The sequence below is a fragment of the Pleurodeles waltl genome, chromosome 4_1 (genome assembly GCF_031143425.1).
Source record: "Pleurodeles waltl isolate 20211129_DDA chromosome 4_1, aPleWal1.hap1.20221129, whole genome shotgun sequence".
NCBI lineage: Eukaryota > Metazoa > Chordata > Amphibia > Caudata > Salamandridae > Pleurodeles > Pleurodeles waltl.
The window spans coordinates 67,184,507-67,210,666 of NC_090442.1; positions in this window are offsets into that span (position 1 = coordinate 67,184,507).

Sequence of the window (26,160 nt, forward strand, 5' to 3'; positions counted from 1 at the left end):
TGAATATAAAGCACTTTAACTGCTATGAATTTTCAGAATTCCAAAAGTAGCCATCAGTATATGTGAAGGAATCGGGACAATCAAACAACTGAAAACTGAGAAATTGCTTGATGTTGTTCTCTGGTACTAATTAGATTAACCTGTGAGGCATGGGGAGGGAGCCATGATGTGGTTTCTTGATGTAGGTGCCCTTCTTTTCATTGGCAATTTTTTACGGATTTGGATAGGCGATGAGACTACAAAGAAAATTGGTCTTCTCAAGCAATCCCCTACAATTGTACTTAGGTTATACACATTTGTTGGAAATTTGGAAGATGCAAACGCATAACATCAGAGGTCAGTGAACGATCAGACGTAGAAAATGCAACAGGGAAATTAATAGAAGAAAATATGATGATAGAACTATTAGGATACAAACTTGTGTTCCTGGATTGGGGTTTGAGCCGGGTTAGGCATGTGTTTTTCAGGAGGGGATAAGGGTGGCCAGGGATTACGTTACATTTTTCAGAGTCATAAGGTCTACTGTATGGATGTGGTTGTCTACAGTTACAGCTCAGCCTTACAAGGTGCCAGCAAGAAACAAGGACAAGTAAAAAGTGAGAATGCCAGACATCGGGAATTGCCTTTTCAGGTCTCAGGTGCTGCTGATCATGTGGGTCATGGCGAACTCGAATGCCAAGAGAGCTTAAATAGAAGGAGGATTCAATGGGTCTAGGGTGGTCTTCAAGAGGGAGGAGGTTTTGAGCCACAGTGGAAGACCAATAAGCAAGGGGGGAATTGGATACCCAAAATGAATGGTTTGGTTGACCAATGCCAAGGCCATCCAGGATAAAAGTTTCATTGCTCTTGAGATGTCACAAAGTCACAAAAGAGTTGATGATATTATGACGTTTGGCCTTCAGCCCTATGGGCATTAATTCAAGTCTATTTTCCAGGGACTTCACAGATTCCATGGTTTTGTGTCACAATCATTATTATCCACTCTACTTTTTTATATATAATTCTCTGTGTTTAAGGTTCAGGGCTGGTGTTGCACCATTTGAAATACTGCAGACCAAATCTAACAGTGTGTCCATATTCCATGGCTATGATTGGAGAACAGTCTTTGACGTCAACGATTCATTGTTTTATTCAAGTGCAGTAACAGCAGCAAGTTATCTGAATTTTCCTCCATATCTGTGTACCAGACTGCTGCCCGCCTGGCATTGAGGGGTAGATTTAAGAGTCCCTAGCACCTCCTTGCACCACATTAATGTCTTTTTTTTTCACTAATGTTGCCCAACGAGGCCAAAATAGCTGCGCCAACTTTACAAAGTGGTGCAATGCATGCATTACGCCACTTTGTAACCGTTTGTGCTACATTATGCCTGTGGCAGGCATAATGTATGCAAACGGGGCATTTGCCCATTAGGGGAGCTGAAAAAATGTTGCAAAGAAATCTAAGAGATTTCTTTGAGTCATTTTTTTCAGCACTTTTAACGCCTGTTCAGAGCAGACGTTAAAAGGAGGCAAACCACTGTTTACAATGCACCTCAAGAAGCTTTGCAGGATTAGCGTCAACACTTTTGACGCCAATCCTGCAAAACTCTGAACTAGCGTCAAAAATATTGACGCTAGTTTCCCTAGCTCCCGCCAAGGTGCATCGTATCTTAGATACCACGCACACGGGGGGTCCTAAGGGGCGCAAGAAAAGTGGCACTGCACTGGGAGCAGCGCCACTTTTCTTACATCAGGCCCTCAGTGTTTACAGATGGAGTGGCTTCTAGAAGCGTGGGCATATTTGCCGGGTCAGCTTTTATCCATCATGCCCAATAAAACACATATTTTCTTTTATAGAGATGACATATGCTCATAAAACGTGCCACTGTGCTTTTCCCTGATGAGTGCCAGAGGTACATGACTCATTCCAAGAGATGTCTTACACTACTTAAAGCTCTCTGATTGCAAAGAACATTGCTCAACGGTTTCATCTCGCTGCCTCATTACTGCCTGCATTTTCTCCAGCACACTTGATGCCACTTCCCTCGTTTCCTTGATGTCTGCACTGACTACAGACGAATTGAATTATTTTAAGGACTTGAACATGTCATCATGTGCACTCCCATCTGGTACAGCAGTAACACATGCATTCTATTTGAAGGGCATCATTGCTTCAGCTCCCAGATTGTGTGCCCTGTTGCCTCTGTTGTGTAGTTTGTCACAGAAAATGAATATAACTTTGTGCTGCCAACAGATTTTGAGTTTTTAGATCAGGTTTGCATCCTTCATTCGGTAGTGTGGTACCACATATCGCTGTCAGAATATCATGTGACATAATATTTATGTCAGATAATATTTTATTATGAGCAATATTCTGGCATAAAATGTTGCGTCTAAAATGCACCAACTAAAAAGCATGCCAATCTGACAGTAGAATGCACTGTCTACAAAACTGGCATTTTCATATTTTGTAGAAGCAGAAAGACCTGTGACACATCTCTTTCTCAAGTCCAGCAACACTTCACAGTTTAATCAGTGGATATGCGCTATATAAATCATCTTACTCTCTCACTCATTTACTCACTTCCTCGCTCCCTCACTTATTCACCCACTCTTGCACAACTCTGACCATGCTGACAACTCAAGGAGTCTCACAAGCTTCTATTGCTGAAAGGGTCCCTAGGCTGGGTTGTTACCTGTCCAAAGGAGTGTCCTGGAGAAGGCACCCCATACACTATTCCTCACCGAAACGCTTGAACACCGACAAATTCTCAAGTCAAGTGCAGACATTTACAGAACTGATCTAGGAACACTCCCCATAAGAGCGGACTCAGTCTAAGTCAACTCTGACCTTTGGATCACTTCCAAGCTTTAGATCTTCTTCGGGAGGTTCTGGGAATGACTGAAGAACTCTGGGAGGCAGGTATCCCGACAGGCCTATATCAAGCTGTTAAGGAGATTAAGGGCCTGATTTAGATCCTGGTGGACGAGTTACTCCGTCACAATAGTGACTGATATCCCATCCGCCAAAATACAAATGTCATTATATCCTATTAGATTTATATTGCGGCAGACGGGATATCCATCACCATTGTGACGGACTAACTCGTTCACCAGGATCTAAATCAGGCCCTAAGACTCCCACCCGTCTCCTGCATAGAGTGTGAGTGAATAAGGAAATGGCAGAGTGAGTGACTGCCCAGGCGAGTGACCAAGTGAATGAGTAAGAATATGAGAGAGGAAGAGCTATATATTGTGGTGCATGCTGGGCAGAGATAGCATGGCAGGAGTGTCTGTGGAATTAAGGCGGGCAGTGGATCATTTGACTGAACCAGCACCACCCGTGACATACTCACCATCTTTATGCATCATTGACTTCATTGCAGAATGAACCATTGGCTATCATGTGAGTTTTTAAAAGGTTCAATGAGATACACAGATGTATAGCCCACCCCACCTCCTTGTCAAAGTGTTTAGGATTGGCATTGCACATTTTAACCCCTTTGAGAACTGACTCAGAAATCCCTCCCTTTCGGGTCTTTTTATTGACTCTCTTGATTTAATTAACACTCACTGCTATTCTGTATGGCATCAGGACAGCAGCTACAGCCAATGGCAAGTCACAAAAGGGATTTATTAGTATGTGTAGGAGCACTACACAAGTACTATTTCAAGTACTCTTAAATGCCTTTGTGAAATGGCCCCACCATCTACAATGGGAATAACATGGGCATATTCAGGGAATATTCATGCACATTTCATACAAATGGAAATAACTTTTTCCTAAAGGCACTTTTACTAAAAGGAAAATAGACATTTCGGGGTCAATTCAGAAAGGCATTAAAGGGTATGTGAATAGGCATTCCTGTGTTACTACTTCAAGTATTCATCAATAATTTTGTGAATCAGCACCAATATTTGTAATATTTCATGAATGAGAACATTCATGTGCTTTATCTACAAACAGTTGCAATATGGTCACATGGTTACTTTGTTACTCTTGAATCTTGTGGGTCAAATCCTGCATTGCTCACGCAACCACAATGTGCCATCTTGGGCAAATCACTTTATTTTGTTGCACCACAATTACTACAATCAGGCATACAGGCTAAGGTCATGTCTGAAGAAATAATAATAAATCTGGTCATTTTGTGCAGTTTTGTGTATCAGGTGTTTTGTGGGGTACTGCAATGGTGTGTTTGCAGCCAGTTCTGATCACTAGCTTGTGATGCAAACAATAAATAGGTGAAGTTTCTCCCTCTTGTTTGAATCTTCTTCAGCAGACACATACAGCTTCCTGTCATATCTGCCATCACTTAAGGGGGACAAGATTTGTGAGGCGTTTGAGTGAACTGATCTTCATCTTCATCTGCTCTTCTTCAGCTTAGGCAAGATATGTCCTGTGTTTACCGATGTACCTTGCTTATCAACTGTGGTGCTATCTCACACCCTCTGACTGTCTGCAGATGGCACACAGGACAGCAGAAAGAAATGATTACAGCATTCACCGACGACAACCCAATGCCCCTCATGGAGCGTCTCAACTTCAGACTCCAGACCAATGGCAACACCATGATGCTAGGTACTCTTGCAAACAGACCCCCAGCCTTCTGCGACGCCATCGCCAACCTCATCGCCCCCACACCATCGACTCCCTCCACTACGTCCTCGGCCATCTCAGTTTTCACCTTAACAACACCAATGACACCAACTCCACTTTCCTCACCAACATGGGCCTCATCCAACTGGTCATTAAACCCATGCACAAAGCCGGACACACACTAGATACCATCTTTGTTTTTTAACAACATAATACATTTCATCCATGTGACTGAACTCACCTGGACCGACCACATCATCATCCACTTTACCATCTCCTATTCCCAGCACACCACCTACAAGCATCTCAGCACTCCCCACCGAAGCTGGAGCAAGGTAACAAAACCCTATGGGCAGAAGCTCTAGGTACTGCACAGCCCAAGCCCACTGCAGAATTTAACCAGGCTGTCCAAAACTTCACCACCTGATCACCAAATCCACCGACAGAGACGACCTGATGAAACCAGCTAAAACGAACAACACCTCCAAGCCAGCAAGGTGGTGCACCCCGGAGCTCAGAAACTCCAAGCATGACTGCCACCGACTCGGGAAACAATGGTGCATGACCAAGGATCCCTCCGGCAGAGCCACCCACATGGTAGCCCTCAACAACTACCACCACCACATCAAGCCAGCAAAAAGAGCAGAAATCACTGCCCGCATCGACACTGCAGCAAACCACATGAAAGAATTCTTCAGAATCATCAAGGAATTCTCTAACCTGATAGATACAGAGACCACCATCCTCCATCACCCATCTGTGACACCCTCTCAGACTACTTCCACAGCAAGATCACCACCATATACAACTATTTTGACCCCCTCCCCTCCACCACTAGCCTTGATAACATCTCTCAAGCAGTGAACACCAGCCACACAATAACCTCCTGGTTCCCGATTACCACACAGACCACCACAGCCATCACATCATCCATCCACTCCGGGGCACCCCTGGACCGTTGCCCCCACCGGCTTTTCAACCTCAGAGCCAACACTATTAACACAGAACTAACCAGCATCCTCAACACCTCCATATCCATGGCAATCTTCCAGGATGAATTGGAAGCACGCAGAGGTCAGACCCCTCCTTAAGAAATCTTCCACTGACCACAGTGACCTCAAAAACTCCAGACCGATCGCCTGTAAATTATATTCTACTAGTGGGCCTGCAGCCCAAATTGTGCCACACACAGAAGTAGCTTTCAAGCATGTCTTAGGCCTGCCACTGCAGAGCCTACATGCACAGTTTACTGCCACATTGACTTGGCAAGTCAAACTACTTGGAAAGGCCTGAACTCCCTTTTTACTACCCATAAGTCACACCTTGGGTAGGCCCTAGATAGCCCTATGGGCAGGGTGCTGTGTATGTAAAAGATAGGACTTATGTCTTTTTGGGTTCCATGTCCTAGGAGTGACAAACAGCCTATTTAGTTTCTCACTTCTGTAAGTGCTGCTCCTTTCATAGGATTGCATTAGAAATCCCCTTCTATAAGTCTAAGTGGTAATTTATGATCTATAAGGAGTAGCATGGACATGTTTGGTATGTTTGGAATGGTTGTGAAAAATTGTGCTTACCTGTGTAGGTGGATTTTATATTACTATTTTAGAAATGCCACTTTTAGAAAGTGGGCATTTCTCTGTGCTCATAACTCTAATGCTTTACAGCATGCCCCTAATCTACGTCTAGAGCAGGATGGCAGCTCCAGTTTGTGTATACTCCCCAGACAGACATCTATCAGGGAGGGTTAGGTGTAACTGGGTTACAACTGCATACGGATGGTCTTCCTGGGCTGGGGGAGAAATTGGTGAGGTGCACTTTACTCTTGTACAGGCTGTTCCTACCCTCACACAGAGGGCTTGTTTACCCTCTACTGATTTCTGGAGCCAGGGTGGAGGAGAAAGGACATCCCTGGAACGGGTCAGATCTGGCTGGAACTTTCTTCTACCTTCTAGAAGCTAGGCAATTGGAGTATAAGTAGAGGAGCTGTAGCCCCCTCATTTTTGGAGCACTTTTGAAATGAGAGACTGCTGAACTGCACAAAGGACTCATCTGGACAGCTCTTCTTTTGTTGTCCAGCTTCCTGTTGTCTGCTGGGCAGCCCATAGGACTCATCTTGATTACTTTTCTGTATGTTGCCTTGCTCCCAGCCTGTCCCCTGACTCTGGACTGCCAAGGTTCTCTGGGACTGCTAGGAGGAACCGCCACATGAACCCCTTGTTGTGTGCTGGCCTGCTTGCCCCATTCTGTGCTCCCCTTGAGTGTCTCTCCAGGAATCTGGCGCATAGAGAAGGGGCTGCTTTCCTGCTCACTGGTCATCTCCTGATTAAGATGTGGTAAGCACTTCATACTTCCTCCTAGGTTCGCCACTTGTGCTTGATAAAGTGCTTTTAGACTGTCCCTTCATTTTCCTCTTGGATAGTCAGCGTATGGTGAGCATTTCCGAACTGGAAGAAGAAAGGGCGACTGCGCCAAAGTGCTGACAAACGTCATTGGGATTGTGTTCTCTTCATCAGGCACGATAGCGCCGAAGCACAGCATGTGGAGGGCGCATCTGGGGTGGTGCCCACTTTCCTGAACTTGTGCGATGTGCACCTCTCCTTTTAACGTGAGAGGGGTTAAAGGAGCCCTTGTGTGCTCGCGCTGAGCATTGCTCACTGCCAGACGGTTCTCGGACCTTTGCCTCCCCGCTCCGATGCCAGGAAATGTCCTAGATGTATGTGGCTGTTTGCCCCCTCCCTAGAAGAGCAGGATGAGGAGGCGACCACAGCACAGGGAAGAAACACTGTCTTCTGCCACCCAACGCTCGAAGCAGGCCGGGAGGAAGCTAATGCCTGATGTTACTTTGGCCATAGGGATACCCAATTTCTGACTCGAGTGTGGAGCTTCATAGAGGTCACTTTTTTTATCTTCTTCTTTAGTTCACGATATGTCGCTAGAGTTAGTGCTCCAGCCAATTACCATCATCTCTGTAGGCGCACTAACCCGCTCTACAGAGATACTTAAATCGAATTGTGTTGACCAGATCCCAGGGCTTTTACTCTATACTCTATTAGAAGGGCGCAGGAGTTCCTGGTGCCCTACATTTGTGATTGGTGAATGGTGTGTCTTTGGAATGTCTGTTTGCATTGCTTACTATGATTATATAAATCATATTGTTTTGATAGATAAGCTTTGCTTGTATTGATTGTACAAATATTTCCTGATGCCTGTCCATGATGTATAATGTGCATTGTTCTGATCCTTGCACTGGCTGAATAGTGAGTACTATCTCAGGTTCTGCACAGCACGCACGGTGCTGTCGTTGGACGATCTTTCATATGTTTACTGTTAACCTAAATGTATGGCATTTCTTATTCCCCAGCCAAGATCATGGGTATTGACTCAGTATTTGCATAGTGCACACAGTGATGAATTGATGAATGGCGTCACAATTCTATGATTTATGGCCAAGATATAGTATGTGAAAATGTATTTACATAATCCAGTGTGGAGCCTCCTTTTGTGGTGTGTTTATTTTGTCACTGGCGTGAGTGTGTTGCGCAAATGCTTTACACATGACCTCTGAGAATAAGTCTGACTGCTCTGTGCCCAACTCCCGGGGGTGAGCACAGGTTATCTTTAGTGTGTAACTTACTTGCCGTGACTAGAGTGGTGATTTCTGCCTGACATAGGTGCATATCCTAGCCAACTAGAAACCCCATTTCTAACAAGAGGACACTGATTGGCATCAAAAACTTTCAGTACCATGGCAGACAAACCAAGCTCTGAGGCTTAGATGTGACAGGTGCTTCAGTGTGTTAAACTAGACCTGGAACAGAAGAATAGATGTTTGTTAGGCACTAACACATCATAATTTGGATGCTTTGTGCAACACTGCATACTTTTCCAAATTTTCTTCCATCACAATTCCTTCAGACGTCAGAAGCCTTGGTTTTGGGTTCCAGTTGTCTATTTAGATTTTGGCCACCAACTTCAAGTAGGTTTATATAATAGACCACACTGACAGAGAGAACTTTTTCATGTCTTCGAGACTACATCCTTTCTGATATTACCTCTACAAGTGGTGAAGGTATGCATTTTTGACAAAGGTCACTATCTTGAGATTGCATGAAAGAGTAAAGCATGAGTTTTCAAAGTCTCTGGAAACCATCAAATAAAGACTAACTAGAGCAGCTCCTGTCTGTATATCACACTAGGCTTACAAACAAGCACCTGAGTATGAAAAAGCAATGCTGAAAATATGAGAAGCTGGACATAAGGGAAATTGCTCTACATCTGGAAAGGACATCCTAATATTAAAAGGGTTCGTGGTGATTCAGCATCGAACTAAGCGACAGAAGACATGATGCAAACTTAAATAGTGACTAACAGCTATTGGACAAATGTGCTTTTTCACAGAAAATTAAAATAAGCCCTGTGGCTCCATGCTGAATTGTTTGCAGGGCTGATGGAAACCGTGAAGAATGGCTATTAAAAATGGTTTGATGAAAATGTATCCAGGCAGAGGATGAAAGCGACCATTATGTTGTGTAAATTATGTTAGTGACGAGACAGAAGTCAAAATAATTGACTTATCCATTAAATAATTTGCAGGTCCCAGCAATATATTGTGTCACTGGTATGAGTGTGTTGCGCAAATGCTTTACACATGACCTCTGAGAATAAGCCTGACTGCTTAGTGATGCCATGATAATATATAATTAATCCATATGTAAAGCACAATATCCTGCAGGCAAAAAGAATCCAAAATGTGAAATATGTTGAAGTTTCATGAATTTTTAAGAATTCAAAATTTGGGAATTTTGCAAATTCTACCTCCGTAATATAAATTTTGCCCAGGCCTAAATATGTGGTAAAATTATTGACCATAATATAAATCTGTAGGAAAACCATTTATAGATTCTAAGGAACCTCGTGAGATGGAGGACAAAGTCCAGGGTCCAAGCAGGCGTGCTGCTTGAAACTGTCCTCCTAAGGCACAGGGTGTTGGCTGTGGTCAGCATCTTCCATTGAAGGCCACTAACTCTCAGGTGGATTGGTTGTTCATGATGCTTAAGATGGATGATAGTTCTACTCCGATACTGCAACAAGTATTAAACTCTTCTGTACCATGAAGATATAGACCAATAAAGGCTGAAACCCTTGGTGACATATTCCACAGAACTCAACCTATGATAAGTGGGCTGTTCATGTTTAATTTAGTCTCTGCACCTGCCAGTTTACTTGACTCTGCTCTTTACTCCAAGACCAGAACATCAATGAAACCAAATTCACCAACCAATGCAGGCGCACTTTTGTCAACAAAATTTTTATGGGAATAGTTTATACATAGAGCTGCCTTAGCAAGGAACTCGTTCATTAGGAAACCAATGGAACAACTCAGGGGCGATTTAAGAGCCCCTAGCGCCTCCTTGCGCCACACACTTTGTGCTACTGCGCCAGGATAATGTATGGAAAGGGGGCATTCCCCCATTGGAGGGGCGAAAAAATGGCACAAAGGAATCTAAGAGACTTCTTTTCATCATTTGTTTTGCCACTTTTAACACCTGCTCAGAGTAGGCATTAAAAGGGGGCACACCATTGTTTACAATGGGCCTCAATGGGCTTTGCAGGATTATTGTCAAAAGTTTTTACGCTAATCCTGCAAAGCTCTGAACTAGCGGAAAATGTTTTTAAGCTAGTTCCCTAATTACCACCATGGTGCACCGTATCTTAATTACGGCGCTCACATGGAGGTGCTAAGGGGCACAAGAAAAGTGGCGCTACACTGGGTGCAGTGCCACTTTTTTTAAATCTGCCCCTAAGCAAGCTAAACGTTTACTGCTTTGACAAAGCTCTGATCAGTGGGTCATGAGTTTGATTCCTGGCAAGGCTGATTAGGCCTTACATCCTCAGAAGGTTGGTAAATTGAGTACTGTGAGTGGGTAACAGTAACATCGGTTAATTGAAGTGCTTAGAAACAGAATAGTGTTGTATAAAGCACTATATACAAAAACAAAGCCCAGATTTAAGCGGGCCTAACACCATCTAACAACACATTAGCGTCATTTTATTTACTCGACTGTGGCGTTTGATGGCCAAAAACAACGCGCCATGTTTACAAAGTGTTATAATGCATGCATTGCACCAATTTGTATCCCCTTGCACCACATTATGCCTGCGCCAGGCATAATGTATGCAAGGGAGGGTGTTTCCCCATTAGGGAGGCTGAAAAAATGGCGCAAAGAAATCTAAGAGATTTCTTTGCGTCATTTTTTCCAGCACTTTTAATGCCTGCTCAGAGCAGGCGTTAAAAAGGGGCACACGATTAGTTTCAATGGGCCCCTATGTACTGTTCAGGCTTAGCGTCAAAATGTTGGTGCTAACCCTGAACAGTAGATCAATAGCGTCAAAAATGTTGACGCTATTGCCCTTCTACCCTGTTCCACGGTCTGTGTATTTTAAATACGCCGTACACATGGTAGCAGTAGGGGGGGCGCTAATGGGTGCAAGAAAAGCGTTGCTGCAGTGGGTGCATCGCTACTTTTCTTAAATATGCCCCCAAGTGCTTATTCTTATTTGGAGGCCTCTGTAAGGCTTCAGGTGATGGAACCCACGAATCCACACTCTTTTAAAGATATGCTGGTGAAGTCGACCTGATTCCGAGCACGTTCTGAACCTCACCCATGATGCAAAACTTGTCTGCCTCTCATAGGTCACGGCGCATCCACACACACATTGATGTGGTTGCTGCAGAATGTGCTCACATTACCTACAGGCAGAGCCTTTAAGGACCAGTTTTTATTGTTATTGTTAATAGAACCAGAAGAAGGGACGCCTTATGAGGTGAGTACTAGGTCGGACCACAATTAATACCAATGACGCCTGCAGTAGGGCTCGCTCCGGAAGATTAGAGTTTAATGTTTCTCAAAACTGCTTCGACTAGGCTTATAACAGAGATAAAAACTCAACTTACGAGCATCAGTGGAGTCATTTTAGCAATATTCGGGTACGAATTTTTGCAGAGACTTCCCGGTTAGCATCTTAGGTACGGTGCAGACATGGTGGCGTTAGGGGGGGCGCTAAGGGGCACAAGAAAATTAGTGCTGCACTGGTTGCAGCACCAATTTTCTTAAATCAGGTCCCAGATTCGAGTCTCCGCATCCCCTCAAAATCCTATGACCCTGGGCAAATCACTTAGGGCCAGATTTAAGAAAAGTGGTACTGCACCTAGTGCAGCGCCACTTTTCTTGCACCCCTTAGCGCCCCCTAATGCCACCATTGGTGCATCGTGTCTTAGATATGGCGCACCATGGCGGTAGTTAGGGAACCAGCATCAGAATGTTTTACGCTAGTTCGGAGCTTTGCAGGATTACGTTAAAAAAAATTGACGCAATCCTGCAAAGTCCATTGTTAACAATGGTGTGCCTCCTTTTAAAGCCTGCTCTGAGCAGGCATTAAAAGTGCTGAAAAAGATGATGCAAATAAATCTCTTAGATTTCTTTGCACATTTTTTTTGGCCCTTTATCAGTGGTACAGGCATAATGTATTGCAAAGGGCTATAAAGTGGCGCAATGCATTCGTTGCACCACTTTGTAAATTTGGCATGACGATTTTAACCTCGTTGGCCCACATTAGCATTAAAAAAATGATGCTAATGTGGCGCAAGGAGGCATTAGCGGCCCCTTAAACCCCATGTGCCTATTAAAAAAAATGAATGAGTCCTTGTGTGATGTAACTGATGAAGTGCTTCAGTACCTTTGGGTCGAGTTTGCGCTATATAAAGCTACAAAAAAAAAAAAAAGAAATTGCAATGCAATAGGTCTTGCATTTGCTTGAAATTGGTCAACACTGCCTTGTAATTTCGTCTTTTCCTGCCATATAATTCAAAAGGCCCTTCATGTAAGTTGCAGCAAAAAAAGAAAATGTTGCCATTTAGCATCCTTATGTAAATCTGCCATGCTAATTCCAACAGAATACCACTTTCACCACCCCACCATCAGAGTTGTTGTCGGCTAACAAAATTCCCCAAAAAAAGACAGAGGCGCAGAGGACAAATAAACTAGAATGGTCACCCAAACATATCAAGAGTGTTCAGTCATAGTGTAATAAGGATGTTAAGTTGGCCTGAATCATGGTCATAATTGTAATAAGTAGAGATTATTAAAACATATACAATTATCATATAAACCCTTATCAGTAATAAAGTTTTGGCATTAGACTGTAATGCTCAAAACAGCCCCTACAGGGTGCATAGCAAAAATATCATCTGTAAGAAACAAGGTCAGGTAACCTTATTCCTAATCCCCAGAGGGCATAACTCCATGAAAAAAATAGGAGAACGTAATGTAGGTTAACCATATACTTAGCCCCTAGAGCGCGTATTGAGGGCTACCAGGCCTACTGCAACGATATTACAAACAAGGCCTTTAAAACAAAAGTTCTCCCAGCAGTAAAACAAATTTTAGTCATGAGAAAGCTTGAAAGACACTGAATGGCGGGAGGGCTTATTATTTTGGTGTCCCCACTAACTTACTGTGGGGACCCAGAGAAGATGTAGGCAGAAAGAGCATTTTGAAGGTGGTCCCATTGTCCTAGAAGCACCACAAGGTTTACAGAGTTATGAGCAAAAATATTTTGTAAAAGTAATGCCCTGCAAAGCATAATGGGGCAAGCTTTTGTGCCGCAGACATTATAGAATGTTGACTGCAATGCTCAGAATAGCCCCTAGAGAACACCACAATAAAAATAGCATTAGGAAGAAACATGGTCGCATGACTACACAGTCAGCCCTTGGAGAGCATAACCGCACGAAAAAAATGGAAGAAGGTAATGCAATGTAACCATATATAAGTCTCTCAAGAGTATAGTACATTATACATTTTGAAAACTAGCAGGCCTATTGCAACAATATTAAAAACAAAGCCCATAAAATGTTTCCCAGCTGTAAAACAAAAGTTCTAGCCATGAGAGAACTTGAAAAGATAGTGGTTGGTGGTAGGGGTTATTATTTTGGAGTTCCTATTAACATAGTATGGTGACCCAGAGATAATGTAGATAGAAGGAGCACATTGTGGTCAATGTTCTAAAGGTGGTCCCATTGTCCTAGGGCCACCACAGGCTGTTTTATGAGCAAAAATGTTTTCTAACAGTAATGCCCTGCAAAGCAATATGGGGCAAGCTACCGTGACACAAATATATTAGTATGTTGATGCTGTAATGCTTTGAATAGCCCCTGGAGAATCCCACAGTGAAATTAGCATTTGTAAGAAACATGGTCATCTAACTGTATAGGTAGCCCCTAGAGAGCATAACTACACAAAAAATGGCAATAAATAATGCAGTGTGACCATATATTTAACCCCTAGAGAGTGCAGTGCATTACACATTTTCAAGGGTAGCAGGCCTATAACATGGCCCTTAAAACACAAGCTATTCCCCGCTGTAAAACAAAAATTCCAGCGATGACAGCACTTAAAAAGACACTGAATGGTGGGAGGGTTTATTAATTTGGGGTAGCCACATTCCTAGTGTGGGGCCACAGAGATGAGCTAGACAGAAATCAATCAATGAATCAATGAATTTATAAAGCACTCTACGTACCCGTGAGGGTTTCAAGGCGCTGGGGGAAGGGAAGGGAGTGCTGCTACTGATCGAAGAGCCACGTCTTGAGGAGTCTTCTGAAGGCGAGTAGGTCTTGGGTCTGGCGTAGGTTGGGAGGGAGGGAGTTCCAGGTCTTGGCGGCAAGGTAGGAGAAGGATCTACCACTGGAGGTCTTTCGCTGGATGTGGGGGACGATGGCGAGGGCGAGGTACGAGGAGCGGAGCTGGTGGGTGGGGGTATAGAAGCTGGGTCTGCTGTTCAGGTAGGCAGGTCCGGTGTTGTGGAGGGCCTTGTGTGTGTGGGTGAGTAGCTTGAATGTGATCCTCTTGTCTACGGGGAGCCAGTAAACGTCTCTTAGGTGGTGGGAGATGTGGTTGCAGCGGGGTACGTTGAGGATCAGTCAGGCGGAGGCATTTTGGATGCGCTGGAGACGTTGCAGGTGTTTGGCTGGGATGCCTGTGTAGAGTGCGTTGCCGTAGTCTAGGCTGCTGCTGACGAGGGCCTGAGTCACGTTCTTCTTGTTTCAGTCGGGATCCACTTGTAGATCCTGCGGAGCATGCGGAGGGTGTTGTAGCAGGAGGAGGAGACTGCGTTGACCTGTTTGGACATGGAGAGGGAGGAGTTGAGGATGAATCCTAGATTGCGTGCATGGTTGGTAGGAGTTGGAGGGGTTCCCAGTGTGGTCGGCCACCACGAGTTGTCCCAGGCTGAGGGGGTGGGTCCGAGGATGAGGACTTCCGTCTTGTCCGAATTCAGCTTCAGCCGACTGTTTCTCATCCATTCGGCGATGGCCTTCATACCCTCGTGGAGTGTGTCGTACTGAACGTTTTGGTGGTTGTCCTAAGACCACCACAGTCTGAGTTGTGTGCAAAAATGTTTTGTAAAAGTAATGCCCTGCAAAGCAATATGGGGCGAGTTTCCCGAGTTCAGTGAATATTGTAGTATAAGTTCTGCCACTGTAGTGGGAGAGCTGCTTTCACTTTGAGGATTTCTGTTTTACATAAAGCATTTACCAATTTCCAGTGTTTTAAGGGGAGAGCCACAAGAAATTACTCTGCTTATGTAACTGTGAACAATGTGACCAGCGTTCCAACACCACTGATCAACTTCACGCTGTTGTGCCTGTTTGTGCTGTGAGTGCCATGGTCACCATGCAGCATGAAGGAGAGAGACAAAGGAAAAATATAGTTTGCCTACGCTGAAGTATATTGACAATCGTGCAATGATCCATGTAACAGGAGCAGTCTGCAAGGCGTGACAGAAACAGTCTCAATGCAGGACAAATGTAAAGCATTTACCAATGACATCAAGTTGTTTTTGAAAGGCAAGCCCAGGAACAAATGAAAGTGATTGGTGTGAAATGGGCGTGGTTAAAAGCCCACTTTACTTACAACAGGTCAAAGCGCTTGCGCACTCAACTTAAAAAGTTACCCATGTTTTTTTCTGTTTTTTTTCAGAAACAAGACTCATAACGTGACATTGTGAAGGTTTCTTGGGTCTTTATAGAAGTAATGAAAAAAGTCCCTCCCTTTCAGTGGGTGGTGAAAGACCGCAGTGAGCGCCTTGTCCGTCTTGGCACCTGATGTGCCAGGACCGCAACTCCCCTGTAAGGTTACTCAGACGTTGTAAGCATGGAAAGTGACTGCAGGCTGAGCGGCTCCCCGCCTCCCGGGGGGCAGCTATCTCTGTTTATTGCTGTTATTGACCGGCTGGAGTCGACGGATTGCTTCCTTGACTGAACGGCTTCATGGTAATGTTGGAAGCTATCGCTGTAAATGACTTTATCCCACTCTTGATGAGGTTTTCTCCAATTAGTTTCAAGGGCGCAGGTTTTGCTTTAGGAGACTTAATTTCTGCGGTAAACCAAGAGGAATTGATGTGATCAGCTTTATTATTTTTAGAAGGTGATGAACGCCCTTGGGAGCCGTAAACCAGGAAGTTGAGTTAAGTTTCAAACTTGAGACTAGGCCAAATCTTCACTGATGAGGCAAGCAGAGAGTGACAAGCGTTGAGGCTTGTGTATGGTGAAGAGTTCATCAAACTTTATTACTGACCATAGGCCCAACACCGGAGGCAGCAGTGCATGCTTTTCTGCCACCACACACACACACACACACCCTCCCCGGCTTCAGTCCCTTACACACATGCAAAGGTTACAGCACAGGCAACAGCGGTGCATGCTTCTTTGCCACTCACATGCGCACACACACATCATCATCAGTCCCTCACACACATGCAAAGGTTACAGCACAGTCAGCAGTGGTGCAAGCTTCCATGACACTCAGATGCACACACATCCAAACACACACACACCCACACAGACATCATGTTCAGTCCTTCACACACATCCACAGGTTACATCACAGAGAGCAGTGGCGCATGCTTCTCTGACACTCACATGCGTGCACACACACACACACCATCTTCCGTCCCTCACACATGCAAGGGTTATAGCACAGTCAGCAGTGGTGCAAGCTTCCATGTCACTCAGATGCACACACACCCAAACACACCCACACACAGAAATCTTCTTCAGTCCCTCACACACATCCACAGGTTACATCACAGAGAGCAGTGGCGCATGCTTCTCTGACACTCACATGCACACACACACACACACCATCTTCAGTCCCTCAAACATTCAAGGGTTACATCACAGGCAGCAGCAGTGCATGCTTCTCTGACACTTACATACACACACATGATCCTCAGTCCCTCACACACATTCAAATGTTACAGCACAGGCAGCAGCAGTGCATGTTTCTCCGACACTCCACTCACACATGCACACACACACATCATCTTCAGTCCCTCACACACATAGGTTACAGCACAGGCACCAACTGTGCATGCTTCTCTGACAGACACACGTGCACACCCACTTCATTGTCCACAATGCCTCCATCTGTCTGTCTGTCTCACTCTCTCTCACACACACACCCACACTCACACACACATACACACATGCACACAGATCCACACACAGAGGCTACAGCAAGGCAGCAGCAGTTCATACTTCTCTGACTCTCATAAATATACATACCTACATCGTAGCCTACAATCCTTCTAACACACATCATCTTCAGTCCCTCACACACATGCAAAGGATACAGCACAGGCAGCAGTGGAGCATGCTCCGCTGACACTCAGACATGCACACACATACATCATTGTCTACAATACCTCCACCCACACAGCCACTCTCTCTCACACACACACACAAACATACTCACACAGATGTCTGCAGCACAGGCAGCAGTACTGCATGCTTTACTAACTCTCATAAACATCATTGTCTACAATCCCTTTCATGCACACACACACACACACATATACACACACAATGGCTAAGGCTATAGCACAGGCAGCACCGGTGCATGCTTCTCTGACTCTTACACATATACACACATACGCCGCTGTCTACAAAACCTCTCTCTCTCTTACTCTTACACACACACACACAGAGATGTCTGAAGCACAGGCAGCAGAGGTGCATGCTTTGCTGACTCTCACACATGCATACACATACATCAATGTCTACAATTCCTTTCATATACACACACACACAGTCACAGGGGTTACAGCACAGGCAGCAGCGATGCATGCTTCTCTGACTTTCACATGTGTGTGCACACATAATTTTCTACAGTACCTCTCTGGCACACACACACACACACACTCACAATGGTCACAGCACAGGCAGCACTAGTGCATCCTTCCCTGACTCCACACATGCACAGGCACACTCACAAAGGTCACAGCACATACACTAGTGATGCATGCTTCTCTAACTCTCACACATGCACGCACACACACCTCATTGTCCACAATACCGCTCCCTCTCACACCCACACACATGCACACACACACACACACAGGCTGCAGCACAATCAGCAGCAGTGAATGCTTCTCTGACACTCACACATGCTCACACACACCTCATTGTCTACAATATCTCTGGCTCTGTCACAAACACACACACACATGCATACACACATGTATGCACACAAACACACACACACACACACCACATATCTCCTGAACCCACTGAACAAGATTGTCGGGCAGTGCAGTCCTGTCCATCTGTGTATCCTGCTAACCCTTCTTTAAGGAACACAGTCTGAATATCTCCAAGTGTAATTGCATGAGACTATCATGCCAGATGTCTAAGTAAAATAAGTGTGGTCATGATGAGGACAACGGTGATAATATCTTGAAAGTCTCATCTTGTTGGTATAAATACACATACTAGTCAATCCAGAGAGCAAAGGAATGATCAAGTACCCTGCAAGTGACTGAGGCCAGACCAGTCAGTGCACAATAAGCAATGCAATGAGTTTGTAAACATTTGGAACACGCTGCCACAATCACTAGTGCAAACCTGGAAAATGAAAGATAATGTTAGAACTGACCCAGAAATTCCTGTTAGTACATAATCCATCAAAATCGCCTTCAAGTGGGCCACATGTAACAAACCAAAAGTACTTCTCATGATGCTGTCTAGTTAAAAAAGAAACCCATCAAAGGATGTTGAATTTCAAGTTTACCAGCTAATCCAGGATGTGTGCTGCTCTACACCACTGCATCTGCCATCTCTTAATGAAACCAGAGCTGGGGAAGTTCCCACCTGAATATTGTCAGTGTCCTAGTCAACTAGAACGATAAACCAACCGCGATATATTGGATGAGGAGCATAAACATCCGTACATGTCCAATGGATGGATGTAAGTACACCCACAGTGGTATAGGACGGTCAAACCACGAGAGTTAGAGAGGGATGGAGAATACAAATGCTTATGGGGAGAGGTTAATAGAAGGACAGTGGGTGAGTGATTGAGAGTAAGAATGATTTGATAGATTAGTGTCTGTGGATGAGTGAATGAATACATGAGGAAAATACGTGGATGAATGATGAGTTGTGGATGAATAATTAATGGTGATAGCTGATGGTTGAACAGGTGCATGGACTGGTGAGGAGGTGGATGAATAGATGTTAGTAGGTTGAAAGAGGAGGGAATAGGTGGATGAGTAAGTAAGCAAATGGATTAAGTAAAGAAAGCAGTGGATCAGTGGGTGGGCAGTGGATAAATAGGTGGGCCACAGATATGTAGGTGGGTGAAATGTGAACAGTTGAATTAGAAGGTGTAATATCTACGTGCAGACTAATGGGTGAATTAGATAAGTAGAGAGATGGAGAAAGTTAGATGGAATAATGTATGAGTCAATGAATATGCATGTGGATGCCAGAAACAGTAATTGGATTAAACGGTGGGTGGGGTGTAGATGAATGTGTGAATACGATTTTAGATGACTAAATTTAAAATAGATGAATGGATGGATGAGAAAATAGGTGAATGCCTAGTTGGGTGGAAAGGTAGGTGGTCAAATGTATTATTAGGTGGATGGACGAGTGAACAGCTAGACTGTGGGAGAGTCGGTTGGTGAAGGGTCAAATGGTGAATGATGAGCAAGTAAGTGCATTCACAAATTCATGGTGATAGACTAAGGGGGTCATTATGAACACGGCGGGAATCCCTGCGGTGTTCAAGCTGACGGTCTTATCACAGACTGCCAGCCCTCTTGAGACACCGCCAGCCGAATAATGTACATTCCGCTGGGCCGGCGGGCGAAAACACAGTTTCCGCCAGCCGGCCCAGCAGAATGCTGGTCCGGGACATTGCCAATGGCTCCACATGGAGCCATCATGAATGCGGATGTGCGGCGGGTGCAGCAGCACCCGTCGCGCAGATCACTGCCCATAAATCAGGCAGTGACCTGCTCGACGGGGCACTGCATGGGGGCCTCTGAACTGCCCATGCCAAGTGCATGGGCAGTGTAGGGGCACCCGCGGGGGGCCCCAGAGCACCCTTTCCGCCAGCCTTTCCCTTGCGTGGGAACCTGCCAGGGAAAGGCTGGAGTAACAAGGGTTCAATATCCGGAGGGCAGCGCTGTTTGCAGCGCTGCCCTGTCGGATAAAGTAATCCGCCATCGTCAGGCTACCTGTCGGTGGTAGCCTGGGGGTGGCGGTGGCGGAGGGCTGCCTGTGGCCATCCTCCCTTGTTCATATTATGGCGGTCCAGACCGCCATGCCAGTGGCGGTGATTTCTGCCACCACCGGCATGGCGGTCTGAACCGTCATGTTCATAATGAGGGCCTTAGTGAGTGAGCAGAAAAAGGGTGTGTGAGTAAGACAGTGGTGGGTGAACAAGTGAATGGATGGCTGAGAGTTGAGATTGTGTCTAAGTAGGTGGGTTAGCACATGCATAGTGGATGATTAGGTGGATGGTGACAAGTACATGGATTTGGAGGAGTATGTGGATAATGAATGGGTTGATGAATAGAAAATCAAAGATGGTATGGTGGAACATCTTTGCTGGTGAGTAAGTACTGGGCAGAGAGGGGTGTATGAATTGATAAGATAGTTGATGGATGAGTGGGTAGATGGTCAGTAAGTAAGTAGGTAAATGGATGGCGAGGGGGTGGGTACACGGTTTGCATAATCAATGTGTAAGAGAATGGGTGACCAGGTGAGTGGTCTAATGATTGTGCCAGGAAGAGAATTAATTGTTAAGTGGGTAGCTGCATGAGTAGAAGAGGAATACATTGCAAGATGGTGTTTTCGTGGGTGAATTTGAAGTACATAGGCAGATGTAAGAGCTGTTAAGTGACTGAGGGGGCAGATGCTTGGATGAGTGAGTATGTTAACGAGTAGGTCATGAAAACTGGATAGGTAAATAAGTAGGTAGACAAAAGTTTAAATAGGTATTTGTGATAGTAGGATGATGGATAGGTAAATTGAAGATTGCGTATCTGCATGGGTAGGTTGATAAATATATTAGTAGGAAAATGGGTAGATGGATGAATGCAGGTCGAGGTGGAAGAATGATTGAAATCTTGATCATTAGGTGGATGAACGGGTGGGCATTCATTCAGTTGGATGTATTTTCAGTGGTGGATGTTTGGAATGACGATGGATGAGTAGGTGGTTGGTGAATGATCAGATCAATTGATAAATAGTGGATGAGTGGAAGGATAAGGGAGTGAGTGTACGATACACTGACACATTTAGGGTTATATATATGAGAGGCTTGCAACTTTGTTGCGTCACTTTTAGTGACGCAAATGGTGGCACAAACCTTTCAACCATATCTGCGAGGCCACGCAAAGCTACTTTGCGTGGGTTTGAATGAATTCATAGATAATGAGTAAGGCAAGGCAGTGCAAATCACTGCACTGCCTTACTCTCCGTTAGGAAGGCGCATTGCGGTGGGTGTTCCCAATTAACACCCATGGACTTTGACGCATCCCCAGATTTACAAGAGCCTGTAAACCTGGGGAAGCGCCAAAAGCTTGCACCTCCCCAGGGGAGGCACAGCAAGGAAAAGTATGTTGATTTCTCATTGTTTTTTAGGGTCAAGTTTGCAAGACCATGAGTTAATGCATGCGTCTCGCTTACGAGACACTGTTGTATACATAAAAGGGCTTAGTTCCCACCCGTTCCTCGCTATTTGTTGGTTTACGTGGCACTCTTCTTTACACCGAATAATTTGTCAAGGCAGGCACAACATAATTTCTGTTCCTTTCTGTGGAGTAGGGACCAAGCATTAATTGATTCAATTTAATCAGTGCCCGTCCGTTGCTCCCAACATGATTGAGGTACTATTTTCCTCTGTTTAACTTTTAGTGCCCTACAAACAGAAGACGTGTGACTGGCAAAAATGTGCCCATAAGGACAAACAAAACTGCAAAGATTTATTTTCTATAGTTATCCTTCTTTTATTTTGCCAAGTCTTACTTTCTCACTTTGCACTCATGTTTTCTTTTGTTTTTGTTCGTGGGCACTATTCTCTAAAGATAAGGATTATTTTATTGCAGAGCAACATTGTCTTTTTCTCATGTGTAATTCCTGAAATGATGCTTTAAAACATAATTGTGCAGTACACTCCAGTCCACCTCACTCCAAACGACCCCAGACCAATCTAATCCACCGCAATCCAATCCAAACCACTCACCCTGATTCAATACACTCTAATTCACCACACTCCAATTCTCCCAACCCACCCACTCCACTCTGCCCCACTCCAATCTGCCCCATTCCAATTCACCCTACTCTAATACAATACAATCTGCCCCACTCCAATCCAAAACAGTCTGCCCCATTCTAGTCTTCTGCACTCCAATCTGCCCCACTCCAATCCAAAGCAATCTGCCCCACTCCAATCCAAAACAATCTGTCCCAGTCCATCCAAAACAATGTGTCCCAGTCCATCCAAAACAATCCACCCCACTCCAATCTAAAACAATCTGCCCCACTCGAATCATAAACAACCTGCCCCATCCATCTCCCCTCCACCAACTCCATCCAACTTCACCATACTCCAATCCACCACAATCAACACCACACCAATCCACGCCCCCATCCAATCGACCCAAATCAAGACCCATCAAATCTACCCCACTCCAATCTCACCGCACCCCACTCCAATTCACCCATTCCCTCCTCAATACACCCACTCCAGTCCACCTCACTCTAATTCAAAACAATCTGTCCCACAACAATCAGCCCCACTCCAATCCAAGACAATCTGCCCAACTCCAATCAAAAACAATCTGCCCATTCCAATCTGCCCCACTCCAATTCAAAAGAATCTGCCCCACTCCATTCTGCACCACTCCAATCCAAAACAATCTGCCCTACTCAAATCCAATCAATCTGCCCTACTCAAACCCAAAACAATTTGCCCCACTCCAGTCTGCCCCACTCCAATCAGCCCCACTCCAAACCAAAACAATCTGCCCCACTCTAATCTGCCCCACTCCTGTCAGTTCCAATCCAAAACAATCTGCCCCACTCCAAACTGAACAACTCCAAACTGCACCACTCCAATCCAAATCAATCTTCCCATTCTGATATTCCACACTCTAATCAGCCCCACTCCAATCCCCCTTCTCCAATCCCATCCACCTCATACCAATCCAATCCATCTCACACATATCCAATCCATCTCACCCCAATCCAATCCACCCGACTCAGCCAATTCCTATTTATCCCATTCAAATCCACCCCATCCCACTCCAATCCACACCACCCCAATCCAATCCACCCCACTCCACCCCACCCGAATGCAGTTCACCCCATCCCAATCCAATCCACCTCACTACAATCCACCCCAAGCCAATCCACCCCACTAAATCCAATCCACCTCACTCCAGTCCAATCCACTCCACTCCAATTCATCCCACTCCATGCCAATCAAATTCACCCTACTTCATTCCACCCCACTTCACTCCACCCCATTCCATTCCACCCCACTGCACTCCAGTCCACCCCACCCCACTCCAATCCCCCACTCCACTCCAATCCACCCACCTCATTCCAATCCACCCACCCCTATCCAATCCTCCTCACCCATCCCATTTCAATCCACCCACTCTAATCTAATCCACGCCATGGAGTGCACCCCACTCCAATCCACTCCACTCCAGTGCAATACACCCCACTCTACTCCAATCCACCCACTCTACCCAATCCAATCCACCCCACTCCAGTTGAGTTCACCCCACTCAAACCAATCCATCCAGCCCCCCTCACTCCAATGCACCACACTCCTGTCCAATACACTTCACTTCAATCCAATCCAATCAACCTACTGCAATCCAATCCACCAATTCTAATTCAATCCACTCCACTCCAATCCAATCCAACCCACGCTATCCCAATCCAATCCACCAAAATGTACTCCATTCGAAACCACTCAACTCCACTTCAGTCTACTGCACTCCACTCCAATCCACCCCACTCCAATCCAACTCCCCACCCCACCCCAATCCAATCCACCAAATTCCATTTCAATCCACCCCATCCAGTCCTCCCCATCCAAATCCAGCCACTCCACTACAATCCAATCCACCATACTCTTCTCCAATCCACCCACCCTACCCCAATCCAATTCACCCCACCCCAGTTGTGTTCACCCCACTCAACCAATCCACCCAGACCACCACACTCCAGTGCACCTCACCCCACTCCAGACCAATCCACTCCAATCCAGTCTAATCAACCCCACTTAAATCCACCCACCCACTCAAATCTACCCTACTCCAATCCACCATTCCAGTTCAATCCATTCCACCTCACTCCAAAGCAGTCTAACCCACCCCACTCTAATCCACCCAATACAATCCACCTCACCCCATTCCAGCCCCCCCACTCCATTCCACCCCACTCCACTCCATCCAACCCACTCTACCCCAATCTAATGCCCCCAATCTACTCCAATCCAAAGCAATCCACCCTACTACCTCAATCCACTCCAACCCACTTCATGCTACCCCACCCCACCCCACTCCACTCTGCGGCACCCCACTCTAGGGCACTCTACTCTATGACACTGCATTCTATGACACTCTCTGCCACTGAACTCTACTCCACTCTACTCAACTCTATGACACTCTACTCCCCCTACTCCACTTTACAACACTCCACTCCAACAAATCCAGTTTACCACCCTCCACTAACCTTTAGCCATGATGAACAGCAGTAACCCCTCTGCCAAACTCTAAATCAGTCCCTTAACTTTTGCTCCATTTAAAAAGCATAATGCTATTCCTTCGAATCTCTCCAACTACCATCCTGTATAGTTACTTCCATTCATGGTTATGACCTTAGAAAAGTATGTGAAAGGATTGTTAATGGGAAACCAGTGCAGAGTGATTTTAAGGCATTGCATCAAGGGGTACCACAGAGCTCTGTGCTTAGTCCTACTCTCTTTAATATGTACTTCTGCCCTCTCCTGACACCTATTACATTTTTTGAAGGACATTGTATGAATTACGCCAATGACATCATCACTGCAGATAGGGCTTGCAATTATCCTTTTGGTCCTCCTCAGATGTATGACAGTGGTCTCCAGTGTGTTGCAACAGAATGCCTAAACAGTTCACTCTGAAAAACAGAGGTTTTGTAGCTACAACACTGTCAGACACCGTGTATTTTACTTCTAGATTTCTGACCCCCTTCTTGGTTTCTGCTCCTGTAAAAGCTGTAAAAAATCTAGGCATCTAGTTTGAACCCAACTTCACATTGAAGGCTTAGGTCATTGATGTGGTTTCGACATGTCACTTTTTACTCAAGGTCCTGAAGAAGATCTCTCGCCCTCTTCCCAAGCAGGTCCACCAAGTGGTTATCTAGGCAACTATTCTTAGCTGCCTGGATTACTGCAATTCCATCTATTTCAGGGAAGACAAGGGACTGCTAAGGAAATTGCAAAGCATTCAGAATGTGGCAGCCCAGATGATATTGGACTTTCCTAATTGGCCATCCTCTTCAGAGGTCCTAAAATATCTGAACTAGCCTCCAGTTGAAAAGCAAGTGAAGTTTAAATCACTCTGCCTCGTGTACAAAGCATCTCATGGAATAGACCTGGTCCATCTGGCTCCCTCTCGCTCCTCTGATGCACATTTACTAGTTGTACCGCAGGTCACTCGATGCTGTACAGGGGTCAAGGCTTTCTCCATTTCCACAGAAAAACTGTATAATGAGCTTCCTGGTCATCTGCAGAAAATCCCCTCTCTGTTTCACTTCAGGAGATCTCTAAAACATGGCTCTTTGACAAGGAGTAGTTTGCATTATACCTTGTTCGAAGAGAAGTACCTTCATCAGGACAACACTTTCTAGTCGCTCCGGTCTCTGCCTGCAGCATTGCCTTTGTTGGGAATATTTTGCTTTAGTGCCAGGACACCCTTTCAGGTCTTTGTTGTGCTCCATGAAAAATAATTACATAACATATTAACAGAATTTGACAGCAAGCTGGGTCTCTCTCCTGTGCGTATCTGTTTTGAGAAGTATACTAAAATGCATACTGAGTTACCTGCTCGAAATATTGGGGTGTTTTCTCCCCTCATTTTGATGCAGGATTCAGCAGGCTGTGCCTGGAGCCTGCCTTTTAGGATGTGCTAATTGTATGATATCCACTGAGGCTGTTCCACTCTTGTTCAAT